Source organism: Mandrillus leucophaeus, unplaced genomic scaffold, assembly GCF_000951045.1.
Source record: "Mandrillus leucophaeus isolate KB7577 unplaced genomic scaffold, Mleu.le_1.0 Scaffold834, whole genome shotgun sequence".
NCBI classification, from domain to species: domain Eukaryota; kingdom Metazoa; phylum Chordata; class Mammalia; order Primates; family Cercopithecidae; genus Mandrillus; species Mandrillus leucophaeus.
In genome coordinates, this window is record NW_012109075.1 from 597925 (window position 1) to 614056 (window position 16132).

At 38.6% G+C, this 16132-nt stretch overlaps 1 protein-coding gene and 1 pseudogene across 1 annotated transcript in view; one reads left to right on the forward strand and one right to left on the reverse strand.

Moving 5' to 3' along the window:
* Window positions 1-16132, forward strand: part of IL1RAPL2 (interleukin 1 receptor accessory protein-like 2) — a 1250305-nt gene that overhangs the window by 73385 nt on the left and 1160788 nt on the right. The gene's annotated exons all lie outside the window — the stretch shown is intronic.
* On the reverse strand, window positions 7208-8056 carry LOC105530631 (annotated as a pseudogene).

The window sequence follows — 16132 nt, forward strand, 5'->3', positions numbered from 1 at the left end:
CCATTTGACCCAGCCATCCCGTTACTGGGTATATACCCAAAGGATTACAAATCATGCTGCTATAAAGACACATGCACACGTATGTTTGTTGTGGCGCTATTCACAATAGCAAAGACTTGGAATCAACCCAAATGTCCATCAGTGACAGACTGGATTAAGAAAATGTGGCACATATACACTGTGGAATACTATGCTGCCATAAAAAAGGATGAGTTCGTGTCCTTTGTAGGGACACGGATGCAGCTGGAAACCATCATTCTCAGGAAACTATCGCAAGAACAGAAAACCAAATACCGCATGTTCTCACTCATAGGTGGGAACTGAACAGTGAGATCACTTGGACACGGGAAGGGGAGCATCACACACTGGGTCCTATTGTGGGGAGGGGGTATGGGATAGGGATAGCATTAGGAGATATACCTAATGTTAATGATGAGTTAATGGGCACAGCACACCAACATGGCACATGTATATATATGTAACAAACCTGCACGTTGTGCACATGTACCCTAGAACTTAAAGTGTAATAAAAAAATTATTTTTCCAGGATTTTATAAATTTCCTTTTTTTTGGAATCTGTTGCTGGAGAATAATTATGTTTCTTTGTAGGTGTCATATTTCCTTGCTTTTTTGGGTTTCTTTTGTCCTTATATCGATGTATGTACATCTGGTATAATAGTCACTTCTTCCAATTTTTTTTTTAAAATTTGTCTTCGTAGGGGAGGCCTTTTTCCTGAAAATGTATCTATGATGCTGGTTGGGGAGGACTCTCTGGCTTTGACTTGAGTTCATGCGTTAGTGTAGTCATCTCCATATGATTTCTTCTACTATATAGCATCGGTAATGCCTGTGATTTCCTTAGTAGCTTAATGTATGATTGTTATTGGAGACTGTGGTAAAGTTGTGCTGGGGGCTGGGATAACAAATGGGCCAGTCTTCAGGCCCTCGCTGTGGCGGTAGCAGGCCAAGTATGCCTGTCCTTGGGCCCCTTAGTTGTGTGTGCTGGCACCTGTGTTGGCAATTTCTGGCAGGTCAGTTCTTGGGCCTTCAGGTGGCTTGCTCAGATACCAGTTGTGTCAGCAGTGACTGGGTAGGTGGGCTGTTAGGCCCCGGGCCACAGACATGGCATGGGTATTGTCGGTAGCAGTGATATGATGATTCTTTGTCTCCCAAGAGGTGTATATTGATGTTGGTAGTGGCTGTGATGGGCTGGGTTGGTTACTCTTCAGGCCTGCAGGTGGCACTTGCAGGTAGATGCCAGCTGAGGTGGTAGTGGCTAGGAGTTTAGGCCCAACATTATGCCTTTGGGAGGAGTGCTCACGTGCCCACGGTGGTAGACTGGGTTGGGTAATCCGCAGGACCCCAGGCTACGTGCTCTGCTTTGGGGTTGGGAATGGCAAAACTAGGCTGGGTAAGCTGCTGCTCAGGCCCCCTAATGGTGAGAGATGGTACCACCTGTGGTGTGTAGAGGTGTAGTGATCCTCAGGCCCCAGGTGGAGTGCTCAGGTGAGGGTCGATAGTGGCTGTGCTGAGTCCCTGCCACTGGAGAGCATGGGACCGTCTTCAGTGGCTATAGCCTGGGCTGGTGGGTAAGGAATGTACATTTATTTTATATTCCAGTCCCACTGGGGCTTGGCCCCAGCCTTGCCAGTAGTAGCCTATGTCTAGTTCATACCCCCACCCCAGATGCAGGAGTCCCCACTCAGCTGGCAACCAAGTCCCAGTGGCAACTAATACCTTACCCACATCCCATTCTTTATCTCAGCAGTGTTCACTTCCCAACACCGGCAGCTGCAGCCCACACCTGCATGCCTTATTAGTCCTGATTGTGGAATGATCCCAGCTTGCTCCCCAGTCACAGCATTGACAGCCTGATAGCCCAAGTTTCCATAATGCCTCAGTTCCAGTGCTGTTGGGCCCCAGGACTGTGTTCAGTCTGCCAAAAACTATGCTGGAAAATGATGCCTTTTTGTAGCTGCTTAGGTCTCAGAAAGGGTGTGGCACCCAACATAGACTCCCTCCCTGGAACACTTCCCTCCCATGGTCTCCTGGCAGCTCCATATGTTAGTTTCAGGATTTGGGGGTGTCAAGGGGTTCTCCCATAGCCAGGAATGTATGATTCCACAGTGGGGATATGGATCACTGGAATTCTCTCATTTATCCTTTCCCTGAATTGGAAAGTCACTCCCAGCTGCCACTCAATCCTGGTCAGGCAACCTGCTTCTCTCCCTCTCTTTTCTCCACTTTTGATGTTTCTTGTCATTTCTCTGTTGAATTCCAGTTTTCTCTCTCGGATAATGTATTTTAAGTGTGACTGTCCATACACTATTTTTGTTCTTCTAAGTGGAGGAAGAGGACATGAAATGCTTCTAATCAGCCATCTTGAAGCTCCTCCCTTAATTGTTAATGATGGTATAATATTCCACCATATGTGTATGCCATAATTTATTTAACAATCTATTATTGGACATTTACATTATTTTCAACTTTGGTAGTGTAAGTATTGTTGCGATGGACATAATAGTGCAATAGTGCATACATCTTTAGTTACATTTGGGATTATTTTCTCCTCTTTTCCTTCTTTCCTTCCTTTCTTCCTTTCTTTTCTTTCTTTTCTTTCTTTGACAGAGTTTTACTCTTGTTGACCAGGCTGGAGTGCAGTGGTGTGATCTCAGCTCACTGCAACCTCCACCTCCCAGGTCCAAGCGATTCTTCTGCCTCAGCCTCCTGAATAGCTGGAATTACAGGCACCCGCCACCATGCCCAGCTAATTTTTGTATTTTTTTAGTAGAGACAAGGTTTCACTATGTTGGCCAGGCTGGTCTCAAACTCCTGACCCTGTGATCTGCCCACCTCGGCCTCCCAAAGTGCTGGGATAACAGGCATGAGCCACCACACCTGGCTGGATTATTTTCTGAAGATATACTGGGTCAAAAGGTTTGAATTTTTGTTTTTGCCTGAAATTTTGCATTAAGATAGAATCTTGCTCCATCATAGAGACACACTGTAACTGACATAACCCTTGCTGTATTTTTTGATATCTTTTAGTTTTGTTATTAGGAATAATGTTAAAATAACATCTGTGTACATGGATCTGACTGCATTTTCTGAGATAATTAATTTTTAAATGTTATTATATAAGCATAAAAGCTAATTTGTTCTCCAGAAAAATGAATGACAATTTATATTCTCATTGCCAGTATATGAGAGTGTTTGTTTTGCTGCAGGCTTTCTAACATTGAGTTAAGTTGTTACTTTTAAATCATTGCTAGTTCAATAGATGCTACCAATGTTGATCAGCAAAAGGGGGATCAAAAAATAGGATATCAGTTGTGGGAAAGAGGTAAATTTTTTGAAGGCTTTAAGAAACAATTAGTATGATTCCAGGGTGTAGTCACATATTTGCATGGAGTTTTCTGCCTATATTGAAAAGAAATGGGAATACCAGTGATCTGGAAATAAGATATCCAGGCTAGTAATCTTTATGATGGTAGCTATTATTATAAAAAGACATACTGTTCATTTATTGAGTTAATCCCTAGAAGACTAAATTAAAATACATATCACTGAGGATTAGTCTTTTAACTTTCTCCCATTGGTTCATTTTCAAAACCAATTATGTGTGGCAAACCAGTTGCTACCTGGGGCCTTAAAGAGGTTAAAACGGAAGTTTTAAAGGGGAAAATATCATTTTTTTCACAAAGAAATGAAGTAGGAATGCCCAATTGAAGGAGGCAGGCAGATTCCTGGTTTCCTGATTTGTGCTGAATACAAGTTGTAGGGCAGCAGGATAATTTTACTCAATTCTGAAAATGGAGGGAGGGGAGAGAGATACTTGCACTTTTCTTTTGCCTAAGTGTAACTTCAGAGTATTATCGTTATTGATCAGTGAGGAGAAAATATTAAATCGTTAATATTAATGATCCCTAATAGGAAATAAACTTTATAAAATATGAATTAATTGCTTTGCCTCCAATTGATTGCTTGCTGTAGTAAAAATTACTTAGCTCACTAAGCCTCAGTTTCTCTGTATTTTACACAAGGGTAATGAAGTTGATCCACTTCTTAAAATACTGTAAAACCTAAATTAGCTGGAGTGTGGAAAAGGGAAAGTGTAAGGATTAATGGGGTTAGAAAAGTTTTGTGGCATGGTGGTAAACAGAGAAGGTGCCCTTTTAGCTATTGCTGCTCAATTCTTGTTAAAAACGTTTTTAAAGTAAGTCATAGAAAAAAATGGAGGTATAAGAAAATTAGATATATTTAAATGACTCAATTGGAAACAAAGCAAAAACAAAAACTTGGCCTCCAGAAACTTGAATCAGTGAACTTAACATTCAATGCTAGAAAAATCCTAGAATGAACTACTTAACTATTGAGAAGATATATGCCTCCTCAAACCTCCAACTCTCCCTTGTTTACAGATAAATTTGCCAGCTGTTTCACAGAGAATGTAGAAGCCACAAGATGGCAACTTCCCAACATAAGATCTACACACACTTACCTGCACCATCATCTGTAATTTCTGTCTTCCTCCCATTTTCAATTGAAGATCAGAAAATCCTCCCATGTATGTCAAATTCTTCCACTTGAGCTCCAGAAACCTTTTTTTAAATCTGTTTTTTTTAAGTGTTCTTACTCCATACAATAACCCTATGTTTTCTTTTTTTTCGACCATTCCCCTTTTGCTGGCTCCTTTCCCTAATCATTTAGAGCTTGTTCAAGTCCCTCCTATTCACTAAAGAAAAAAAAAAAGTCTGATGGTATTCCCCCAAACCAGTAAATTCAGTCTAATCACGAGGGAAACATCAATTAAAAAAATTATTCTCTGTCCTTCTTCTATATGCTTACCCTACCTCTCTCTTTCCTATCACAGCTAATCTTTGTGAGTATTGTCTCCATTCAGTATTCTACTTCCTTACCTTCAGTTTATTCTTCAGTGTATACAGTGTGATTCTAACCCCGCTACACCACTGATCTGTTTCTGATAATTTTCTTTTGGTTAACAGCCTTTTTACTTGGCTAAATATAAAGGACACTTTTGAGCCTTTGACTCACTTGATCACCCAGCATTTAACATAGTTGACATTCTTGAAATATGCTATTCCCTTGGTGTTCCTCCTGGTTTTCCTTGTACCTTTCTTGTTACTTTTTCTCAGTCTCTTTTGTAGGCTATTCTGAACCTTCCCAACTCAATTGTTGGTGATTCTCAGTACTTTATCCTTTGCTACCTTCTTATTTTGCCTCTATCTTTTGGTAGTTTAGCTACTTCTGTGACATTTAATACCATCTCTGTGCTTAAGACTACAAAATATGCATACCAATTCTGTTTCTTTAACTTCTATTAGTATCCTCAATTTTTCACTAACATCTCTTCTTAGATGTACTATAGGCAACTCAATCTGTACATGATCTTAACTCCTGATCACCTTGCCAGTGTCAACTCTCTCTATTCCTCCTGTCTATTAATAACACTCTTTGATTCTGCCATATTGAACTCATTCTACTTCAATGAACATTCCATGCCCTCTCAGCTCCAGGCCTTTGTCCAGGCTATTACTTCTTTTTAGAACAATCTTTCCTATCACACTCTAGGTTTGAACTTAGAAGTCACTTTCTCCAGACACCTTTGTCTTTCTCATGAACATGAGTTTGGTTTCTTCTCTCTTTCCTTTCAAAACACTCCATATTTCTCCTCTTACTACATTTAAAGTACTTCATTGTTGTTGTCTGTGTTTTTTTTTTCTATTAGACTGTGATCACACAAAAAGTAGATACCATACCTATCATGTTCCCATTGTATTTCCATCATAGGCATACATTAAATTTATTGAATAAATAAATTAATTGATCTTAGGAGCAAATCAGACTAAACAAAGTTGTTATTTTCCTTTGGTAAAACTGTTAGAATGATATATCACTATGAAAGCCTAGTCTATCACATGCATGATCTCTCATGACAAGATGTGCCAATATGGCCTAGTTAAATGGATTTTAGTATAGTGAAATGATTCATACCAAATTGGTCAACCAGATTAATGTATTAATGCTGAAATTTAGAAAGATCTATGGTGGTAAGCCACAGATCTCTGTTACGTGCCATATCTTATTTAGAATTTTAAAAATTATTGACTTGATTGAAGGCAGAGAAAGCAAGCTTAGGAAATATTCAGATGACACAAAAGTAGGTGGGAGAGTTAATAAAATGAATAAAAGCCTTATGCTTTGAAATGGTCTCATGATTTGGAATAATAGAATAAAACCAACATAATGACATTTCATAGGGATTAATATAAATCTATAGGTTTAGGATAAACATTTTAAAATCCATTTAATAATCAAGAAGAATGGACTGCATACCTACTGTGTTCTAATCAATGGTGCTGGGGATGAAAAAAAAAAAAAAAAAAAAGCATAGCCTCTGCCCTTGAAATGGTTACATTTTAATGATGTTATTGAATCTAGATCATGGTACATAATAGGCTCACTGCACTTTGTATTTTCTATGTAGAGAATGTTGTATGCTGTTGTAGGCATCATTAATTTTACAATACATGCAGAAAGTATACTATTTAATTTAAAATTTAAACATTTCAATGGTACCAGTCAGAATAATTTAGATTATGCTATTGTAATAATCCCCAAATCTTGGTGGTTTGTAAAAGCAAAGTTTTATTTTTTGCTTACGTAATGTGTTGGCTGGAAGCTCTGCTCTGTGACTTTTCATTCTGCAGCCCAGGGTAATGGAGCAACCACCATCATAAATATTACCAGTCACTACGACAGAGGGAAAGATAGCTGTGGAAGGCATCACATTGACAAATAAATGCTCTGGCCTGGAAGTGACATGCAACTGTGAGCAATGACTTCTGGTCACAAATAATTGGCCAGAACCATACACATGACTCTATCAATCACAATGGGGCCAGAAAATGCAGTCATATCATGTGACCGAAGGCAAAGAAGTCTAAGTATTTTGAAAACAGAGTTAATGATTACCATTACTATACTGAGTAAAAAGTGAAAATTACCCTTCAACCTCAGACTTTATCCACTCCCCTCCTAAGGATTACAGTAGTGTCAAAAATTCCAAACTTTTTTTTTAAGAGATGTAAAGTGATTTTACCTTTATTTCCTTCGCTTTAAGCCAATGATGAAATTTCACAGTGATTTCTGGGATGGGGCAGAAGGAAGGTGGTGTTAAGAATCATCAAGGATGTGGCCTATTCCCCGCAGAGGTACAGGCAGGGTGGGCCCTCACTGGGGCAGCTGGAGGAGGCAGGTAGGTGATGTTCCCAGAGTGTGAGAGCTGGTACGCGATGTCCTCCGCAGCTTCCAGCTTGCTCAGCTCGATCAGGCAGTCCCCTGCGGTGGCCAGTGAGTTGGGGATCAGCTCGGCTGCCATGGAGTCACCCTCAGCAGAGATGATGGTTGCCATTTTCTGCTGCTCAGCCTTTTCCACCACAAATCTGGCCCTCTCTGCTTCCTGCTGAGCCCCTTCTTTGACTTCCACCACTTCTGTGAACTCCTTCCGGAAGGTCGGATGTGTCAAAGACACGTGGTCCAGGATGAGCCCAAAGGTGGCTGCTGGCCCCGTAAACTTGTCACTCACCTGCCTGGAGAGCAGCTCTCTGTGGGTGATTAGTTCTCCAGCATCAAAGCGAGACACCACTGACTTGAAGATCTTGGTAATGATGGATGGCAGCACACGTTCATCATAGTCCTCTCTGATGCTGGTGAAGATGCAAGGAAGCTGGCTAGCAACAGGCCGGAAGAGGATGTGCAGTGTGATGTTGACATTCTGTAAGTCTTTGCTACCAGTGATGACTGGCACGTTAGGTGGTCTAGAACAGCAGTCAAAGGTAATTGGTTTCTGTACCCATGGGATAAGAAAGTGAGTCCCTTCCCCTACCACAATGTCCTGTACTCCACAGAATCAGTCAAAGATGACAGCTGTGTGACCAGTATCCACATTATGTAAGGCAGAGTTCAGCATGCCTCCTACAACAACTAAGGCCAGGCCAAACTCGCCGATGGACACAAACACTTTGACAGCCATGTTTTCTTCTGCTGGACCCTCTCACACCTGCTTCCACTCTGACCTCCACATGAATTCCCTAGCCACACATACTTCCAAACCTTTTCCTACTGATTTCCATATGCATACACACACATTCTTAAGCATGCATATATACATAGATTTTTCCATTATATGTGGAATCATATCTATTTTTCATATATCTTGTAGATCTACCCATACCTCTCTATCTCAGGCTCTTTAATGGTTGTATAGTATTCCATAGTATGAATGTATCACCCCTACCCATGAAAAGGTATTTAGTCTGTTATCAGATTTTCACCATCACAATGCACACTGCATTGACCATCCTTGTATGTGCATATATTTTTATGCATAATCATTTGTATTGCAGTAGTATAGATTCATACAAAAGCAATTCCTGAGCACTTTAATTTTTGCCAGATACTATCAAATTGCCTTGTAAAATGCTGTCCTAATTTATAATGTCATAAACAGAATATGAATGAATTTTGAGAAGACTACTGACAAATACTTTTATTGATGGAAGAAAATGTTAGATGATGAGAAATTTAGACACCACATCAAAAAATGAGTAAGACTCATTAATCAATCAATGAGTATGATTGAAGACTTTTTGTCTAAACTGCTTGTAACACCTTATACCTACTACTTCTAGGTTTCCTGGCTGGAGAAACCCTGAAAAAGACTAGTCCCTGTCACACATAACACTTTTGATTTTGTGGTCAGAACTCAAGATTACATCTTAATGATCAGAACTCAATACCTTTCCATATCCAGCTGCAAGGGAGGCTGTGAAATGAAATTTTCATTTTTGTGGACTATGTCCTGAGCCCAAAACTGGGGACTGTGATCACTACAGAAATCAGAAAGAAACCCTACAGTTACTTATGCCAGTTTTTTCCTTTACACTTGCTTCTCCTTGTATACTTGTTTCTCCTTTATACTTGCTTCTCCTTCTGCTGTCTCTCAATGGTTCATCACTCACTATTCCTCTTATCTATTCCCCTTATTTACTATGTCAACTTTTTGTGTCTCCACTTCTAATTTTTTCTCTCTCTGCTTCTTCACGTTTTTTCTCTTTCTCCTCTACGATTTTTCCCCTCACCTTTCTGTGTCCTATCCATCTGACTCTATCTTTTGCTATCCCTGTTTTCTTACTTGTGTGCCTTTGGCTATGTTGGTTTCAGTGTCTGTATCTCTTTATTTCTACCTCTGATTCTAACTGTTAGGGCTAACAACAGACTTGGCTGCCACTTTATGCAGTTATTTTCAAATGACAGAAGTGCTTGAGAATAGGCTAGATATAGGAATGCTGTAAAAAGGATTTCTTGATTGGTTGAAAGTTGGACTAGGTAACTATTGAGGTCCTTTCCAAATTTGAGTTTGAAAGCCAACTTTCTCTCCGTAGTAGATAGAATCTAGTTAACATTATTGAATCTCTGTTTTCTGATTGAAGAGCCAATAGGACCTCAGGGCCATCTCTATGTGGATACCAGACTTCATTGCAAATTACTATAGAATTATAAAATGTAAGAGATAGAGATAAATGTGTGTTGACTAAAGAACTGCCTTTCTCTGTGTATATGTATATATGTGTATGATTTTATACATATATATACACACACACACACACATATGAAAACCTTGTGAAGATACCAAAATTTTCTCTGATTGCAAAAACGTAACAAGAAATGATTATAATTGTGTGCCATTTGAAACTAGCTGATATTTTAGATTGGGTCTATTAACTGTGTCCAAATATATCCATAAGTTAAATGTGTTTTGGTTTCTAGAGTCAAGAGTTTGCCATATAGGTACTGTTAAAAATTAGCACGAACCAGAAACCTGACATATCTGGTACTTTAAGGGAGGAAGGGAATAAAGTAAAAAAGGTAATTTGCAAACTGTACTTGAAAGTCATTGAAGCATAACATCATCATTACAATTATCTGTCAAAAGATTTAGTTCAATTACATTTTTAAAACTCTCTCTTGAATATGGCATTACTCATATCAGGATTTGATACTCCAATGAGAGGAATACTAATGCCTTCATTAGCCATTGTCTTAGAATCTTCATTCTTTAGAATTCATCACGTGGCCTTCTGGGATTTTTATATACTAACCCCAGGGAATCAGTAAACACAAAGCTCTCAGGGGAATATGAACTTCAGGAATAAGAACCATTGCTTATTTATAGCCATGGCAGGGGGGAAGACTTTTTAGGAAAAAAAAGTAATTTTGAAATAATTGAATAACAGTATAATTGCCATCATAGTAGGTTTTATACATGCTCCTCCTGTACACTTTCTTCACACAGCAGCAAGTTGGTTGTAAAATTACCAAGAGGAAAAAGTTATAATGTAATACACCTAAATTTCAGTGTAAAGTTTCCAGGAGTAACTTGAGCTGTTTCTGAAACTTTTACTATTTAAACAGATGTGTGGGAACCATATGTTGGGAGCCCAGTGGTCACTGTTGTAAGACATTCCTTGATCAGTGATGATATTTCAGGCCTACTGATGTTATAGGTGAACACTGCTAGGAGATTGATTACACTGGCCTTTCTCTTTGACTATTTGAATTGAGGCAGTTTGACAGATTTTCCCTTTCAACGGGAAATCTGAATCACCTACTGAACATGCTAAAAAATCACTTATTTTATTCGGTATTCCCTTAGCACTTAACAAATATAGGTTACTCTTCATTGTCTTGCACTTGACTAAGTACTCTGCTATGCATGTATCTTCACAGTGAAGTTATAGTTCCTTGAAGACAAGAAGCTACATTTTATAATCTTAGACTTGGTTTATGACTCCATAGCATCTAACTTCTAGGGCAAAAATTATTCAGTAGTGGTTAAGAGATTGGGGTTTGTAGTCACACAGACCTACATTCAAATCCTTTTTTCATAATTTATTAATGTCATGACCTTGGGTAAGTCACAAATGTCAGTTTCCTGAAAAGTAAAATGGAGATAATAATAACTCATAAGATTGTTGAGAGGATAAAAAGACATAACAGTTTAGCACAATGTCTGGCCCACACAAAGTGCTCAATAAATTATAATTATTATCATAAAGTATAATCATTGTTCAGCAAAGTTTGTTAAATTAATTGACTCTTCTGTGGAAATGGGATTGGTAAATATATGGACTTAAAAACTTTATATGCTCAGTTTTTCTAATTCTGACTGATTTTAACTGACAGGAAAAGTAGCATATGAAATAATTCTGTGGTTAACTTATACAGTTTCAATGATTATTTCCCTAGTCAAAGTCAAACATTAACTATTTTATTTCACAAAGAATAGGGAGGGGTGAATTAAATAGAGAAGTAGAAATATGTCTGCATCAGTTATTTTCCACATATAATATCTCTGAATATCAGTTATAAAATATAGTTCATGTTTTTGGTGATTATGATCACATAATGTCCACTGGGCAAACAGAGTTTTTAAAGGGCTTTCTCAAATCATCTTTTTTTTTGTTTTGCCACCATTTATAAAATATCAGAATTCTAAAAATGATATTCGATTTTAGCAAGTTATGGTCCCTACACACTTTCAGCTTTCAGACAGAAATCATGAAAGTACAATCATGGATAAAATAGATTTAGGGTAAGGAGAGCTTGGCAGATTCCTAAAATCTAACCAGTATGGTTGAGTTGGTAACTAAGTGAATACATATAGCAGGAAGTACTATAGCAGAGATGAGCCAATGTTCTCAACAAAGTCACTGGGTTTATATAAGTTCTAAATTGAGGGGTAAGACAGAGCTAGAATGGGCACGTGGTTCAAGAAAATTTTGAATCATAAACCTTCCTTGGAAAGTCCAGAGCCTACATAATCATCTGGAGATCTGACAGATAAGGTCTATGGAAAACAAAGAATCCTGTGGAGTACTTAATAGTCTCTTCAGTCTTGGTTTGGGGTCTCCAAAAAGCAGAACTCTAAGGATTTGGATGTAGGTAGTTTATTTGGGAGGTGATCCCAGGAAGTACTGCAAAGAAGTGGCAAAGTCAGACTGGAAGGGAGGTAAAGCAAATAAGCAGGTTGCCACTCAATACTATTGGAACATACCAAAGGGTGAGGGAGCTAGGGTATTTATTCACCAACTTTCACAATTGATTGAGAATCATTTAGTGAATATTAACAACCTGGCACTTCTAGTCATCTCCTATACTGGTCAAGTTGCTTTTGCAGTTAAAGAAGCCCCTCTGGCAGAGAAACATAGAAAGACTTCTGCAGATGACTATTAGAATGGGCCAAAGAAGACATGGGCAGGGCACCAACAGTGTTTATGACAGCAGGAAATATGGTACCTCTCAGATTTGGGTAATCCCATGTTAGACAAGAGATATTCTATTTCAAACAAATGAGTAACTTGAAAAAACACCAAAAGTTTCCACTCATTTGCATTATTTGAACATTTTATAGGATGTTATCTACATAGATTTTGTTCTTTTATTCATTAAAATATTTATTAATTAGTTATGTGTCAGGCTCTATACTAGGTGCTGAGAATAAAACAGTTAGTGACTAAGTGGCTGCCCTCATGAAGTTTACATTCTAGTGGGCAAGGAGTAGGCAAAGACAACCAAGCTAATAAATTTAACTGGTTCATTAAGTGTTTCAACTCATTGGAGTATGAAATTGAAATGGTATTTTTTTTCCACTAATTGCTTTTTACTGTGTTCTGTTGTATTTACCCTCTTCCACTGGGAGATTAGGACAATGATAAACATTTCAATCTGATTCTATAACTTTTTAGCTGCTTTCAGATATTAGGAGAGTCTCATGCTGATTTTAAAGCTTTGGCTTGCATACTCCAAGCCCCTATCTGATGCAAATACTTCTCTTCCTTTTTCTTCAAACAGATGGGACATATGGCTCTAGTGGCTAGGAGTTTGGGGATGTGTATGGTAGCCTTTCATACATCTCTTCTTATTTCTTCCCTTTCCCCTGTGCCTGTTTTGGTATTGCTTTGGGAGGAGAGTTGCTGGGGAAGAGGGAGAGGAAAAAGACAGATGCTTGTGACTCTGTATGTCTTCTCCTTGGTTGGTCATAATTGCTCTTCTAGCTGTCTTTGGGCACTATATAAACAGGTAGTTATAACAGCCTGCTGATGGGAGGCTTCTCCAAGCATCTCCTCTGGACATTGGAAATCCCTTGCAAGATTATTACATCTTCTGTCAGACCTTCAGCTGGTGCCATCATATCTCTTTTCATATGCATTAATCTTGCCCCATGTTGCAAAGCCTCTGGCAAGAATTGTATAGTTATCTAGTCCAACTTGGACCTTTGGGCATATGTCAAATTCATTTTCCATGCCTCTTGGGACCCAGATATGACTGTGTGTTGGGAGTAGGTGAGAATTAGTCTCCGTCCTCTTGTCTTCTGGAAATCTCCAACATGCCACCTCTCCCCAGGGTTCTTTATCCTAGCTCCAGTGGTGCAGGGAAAGTTCAGCATGTCTAATGGTAAATATATGGTTAGCTGGGAAATAAAAAGCCTGTTTTCCTTGTCAAAAGGTGGCCTTCTCCTCCTTTCCAGGTTCCTTTGTTTATTGATGGATTTGAGGTGAGGTGATATGGAACTAGCTGCATTGGTTCATTGTGCTGGTGGCTTCAGACATTAAACTGGAAGTTTTCTGAATTTAAGATATCAGGTAGATCTTTGAGGCCAATTCTGGGAAAAGAGGATCCTACCAAGCACTTAATATCACTGTTACTCTTATATTCTGGGTAAGGCTCTATACCTTTAGGTACAAACTAATTATTAAAAAAAATCTTTATATAGAATACTGGACCTTTAAATGTCATTCAGAGGCTATTCTCACCTTTCTGGGTTTTCTTCCATGTGTTATTTCAGTGATAGCTGTAGTTTCACCCTCATACCTCCCATTGCCATTTTTGTATCTTGAATTTATCACAAGCCCAATGTACCTCAGTGGTGCTTATATTCTGATTATTTTAAATGACCCTAGTTGAGCCACCATACAGGTAACCAATTTACTGAATTTTTTTTAACTCAATAGGGACAAAAAACTTAAAAATGATTCCCCCCACCAATGCCTACTGGTGGTACTTTATAAACTCCTTTCCCTGTTATGGGATGGGGAGACTTAATAACAACTTGGTTCAATTCCATACCCTTTTCAGTTATTTTTGATTTTGGAAGAGTTTCATTCTAATTGCTTGAGACTCAATACTGTTCATTTAAAAATGAACTCAAAGTTGTGTAAAAATTCTTCATATCACATAAACAACTGTAAGTGCTGATCAGTCTTATGAATAAAACAAGCAAAGAGGTGAGCTAGAGATTGACACAGTTAAGATTGGGTAGTCGAGAAAGGCCTTTTTGTGGGACTGAGACATGTAGGATGTTAAGAAACTATGAAGAGTGGACAGTATCTCAGGAGGAAGACAAAGTGCAAACGCTATGAGAAAAAAAAAATGCCTTGGCACATCCCAGGAACAGATAAAACGACCATCGTGGCTGGAGCATAGTCAGCAAGGAGGAGAGCTTTGTGAAATAAGATCAAAGAGGGACCTGGGGGCTGAATCTACAGGCCTTTGAAAGTCTAATGACTTGAAATTAGGTAGCGTGATGCCTCCAGCTTAGTTCATTTTACTTAGGATTGTACTGGCAATGCGGGGTGTTTTTTGCTTCAATATGTCCTTTAAAGTAGTTTTTTCCAATTCTATGAAGAAAGTCATTGGTAGCTTGATGGGGATGGCATTGAATCTATAGATTACCTAGGGCAGTATGGCCATTTTCACAGTATTGATTCTTCCTGTCTATGAGCATGAATGTTCTTCCATTTGTTTGTGTCCTCTTTTATTTCGTTGAGCAGTGGTTTGTAGTTCTTGAAGAGGTCCCTCAAATCCCTTGTAAGTTGGATTTCTAGGTATTTTATTCTCTTTGTAGCAATTCTGAATGAGAGTTCACTCATGATTTGGCTCTCCGTTTGTCTGTTATTTGTGTATAAGAATGCTTGTGATTTTTGCACATTGATTTTATATCCTGACACTTTGCTGAAGTTGCTTATCAGCTTAAGGAGATTTTGGGCTGAGATGATGGGGTTTTCTAAATGTACAATCATGTCATCTGCAAACAGGGACAATTTGACTTCCTCTTTTCCGAATCGAATACCCTTTATTTCCTTCTCTTGCCTGATTGCCCTGGCCAGAACTTGCCAACACTATGTTGAAAAGAAGTAGTGAGAGAGGGCATCCCTGTCATTGTGCCAGTTTTAAAAGGGAATGCTCCCAGTTTTTGCCCATTCAGTATGATATTGGCTGTGGGTTTGTCATAAATAGTTCTTGTTATTTTGAGATACGTTCCATCAATATCGAATTTATTGAGAGTTTTTAGCATGAAGGGGTGATGAATTTTGTTGAAGACGTTTTCTGCATCTATTGAGATAATCATGTGGTTTTTGTCTTTGGTTCTGTTTATGTGATGGATTACATTTGTTGATTTGCATATGTTGAACCAGCCTTGCATCCCAGAGATGAAGCCCACTTGATCATGGTGGATAAACTTTTTGATGTGCTGCTGGATTCGGTTTGCCAGTATTTTATTGAGGATTTTTGCACCGATGTTCATCAAGGATATTGGTCTAAAATTTTCTTTTTTTGTTGTGTCTCTGCCACGCTTTGGTATCAGGATGATGGCTGGCCTCATAAAATGAATTAGGGAGGATTCCCTCTTTTTCTATTGATTGGAATACTTTCAGAAGGAATGGTACCAGCTCCTCTTCGTACCTCTGGTAGAATTTGGCTGTGAATCCATCTGGTCCTGGATTTTTTTTGGTTGGTAGGCTATTAATTATTGCCTCAAATTCAGAGCCTGTTATTGGTCTATTCAGAGATTGAACTTCTTGTTGGTTTAGTCTTGGGAGGGTGTATGTGTCCAGGAATTTATCCATTTTTTCTAGATTTTCTAGTTGATTTGTGTAGAGGTGTTTATAATATTCTCTGATGGTAGTTTGTATTTCTGTGGGGTCGGTGGTGATATCCCCTTTATCATTTTTTATTGTGTCTATTTAATTATTCTCTCTTTTCTTCT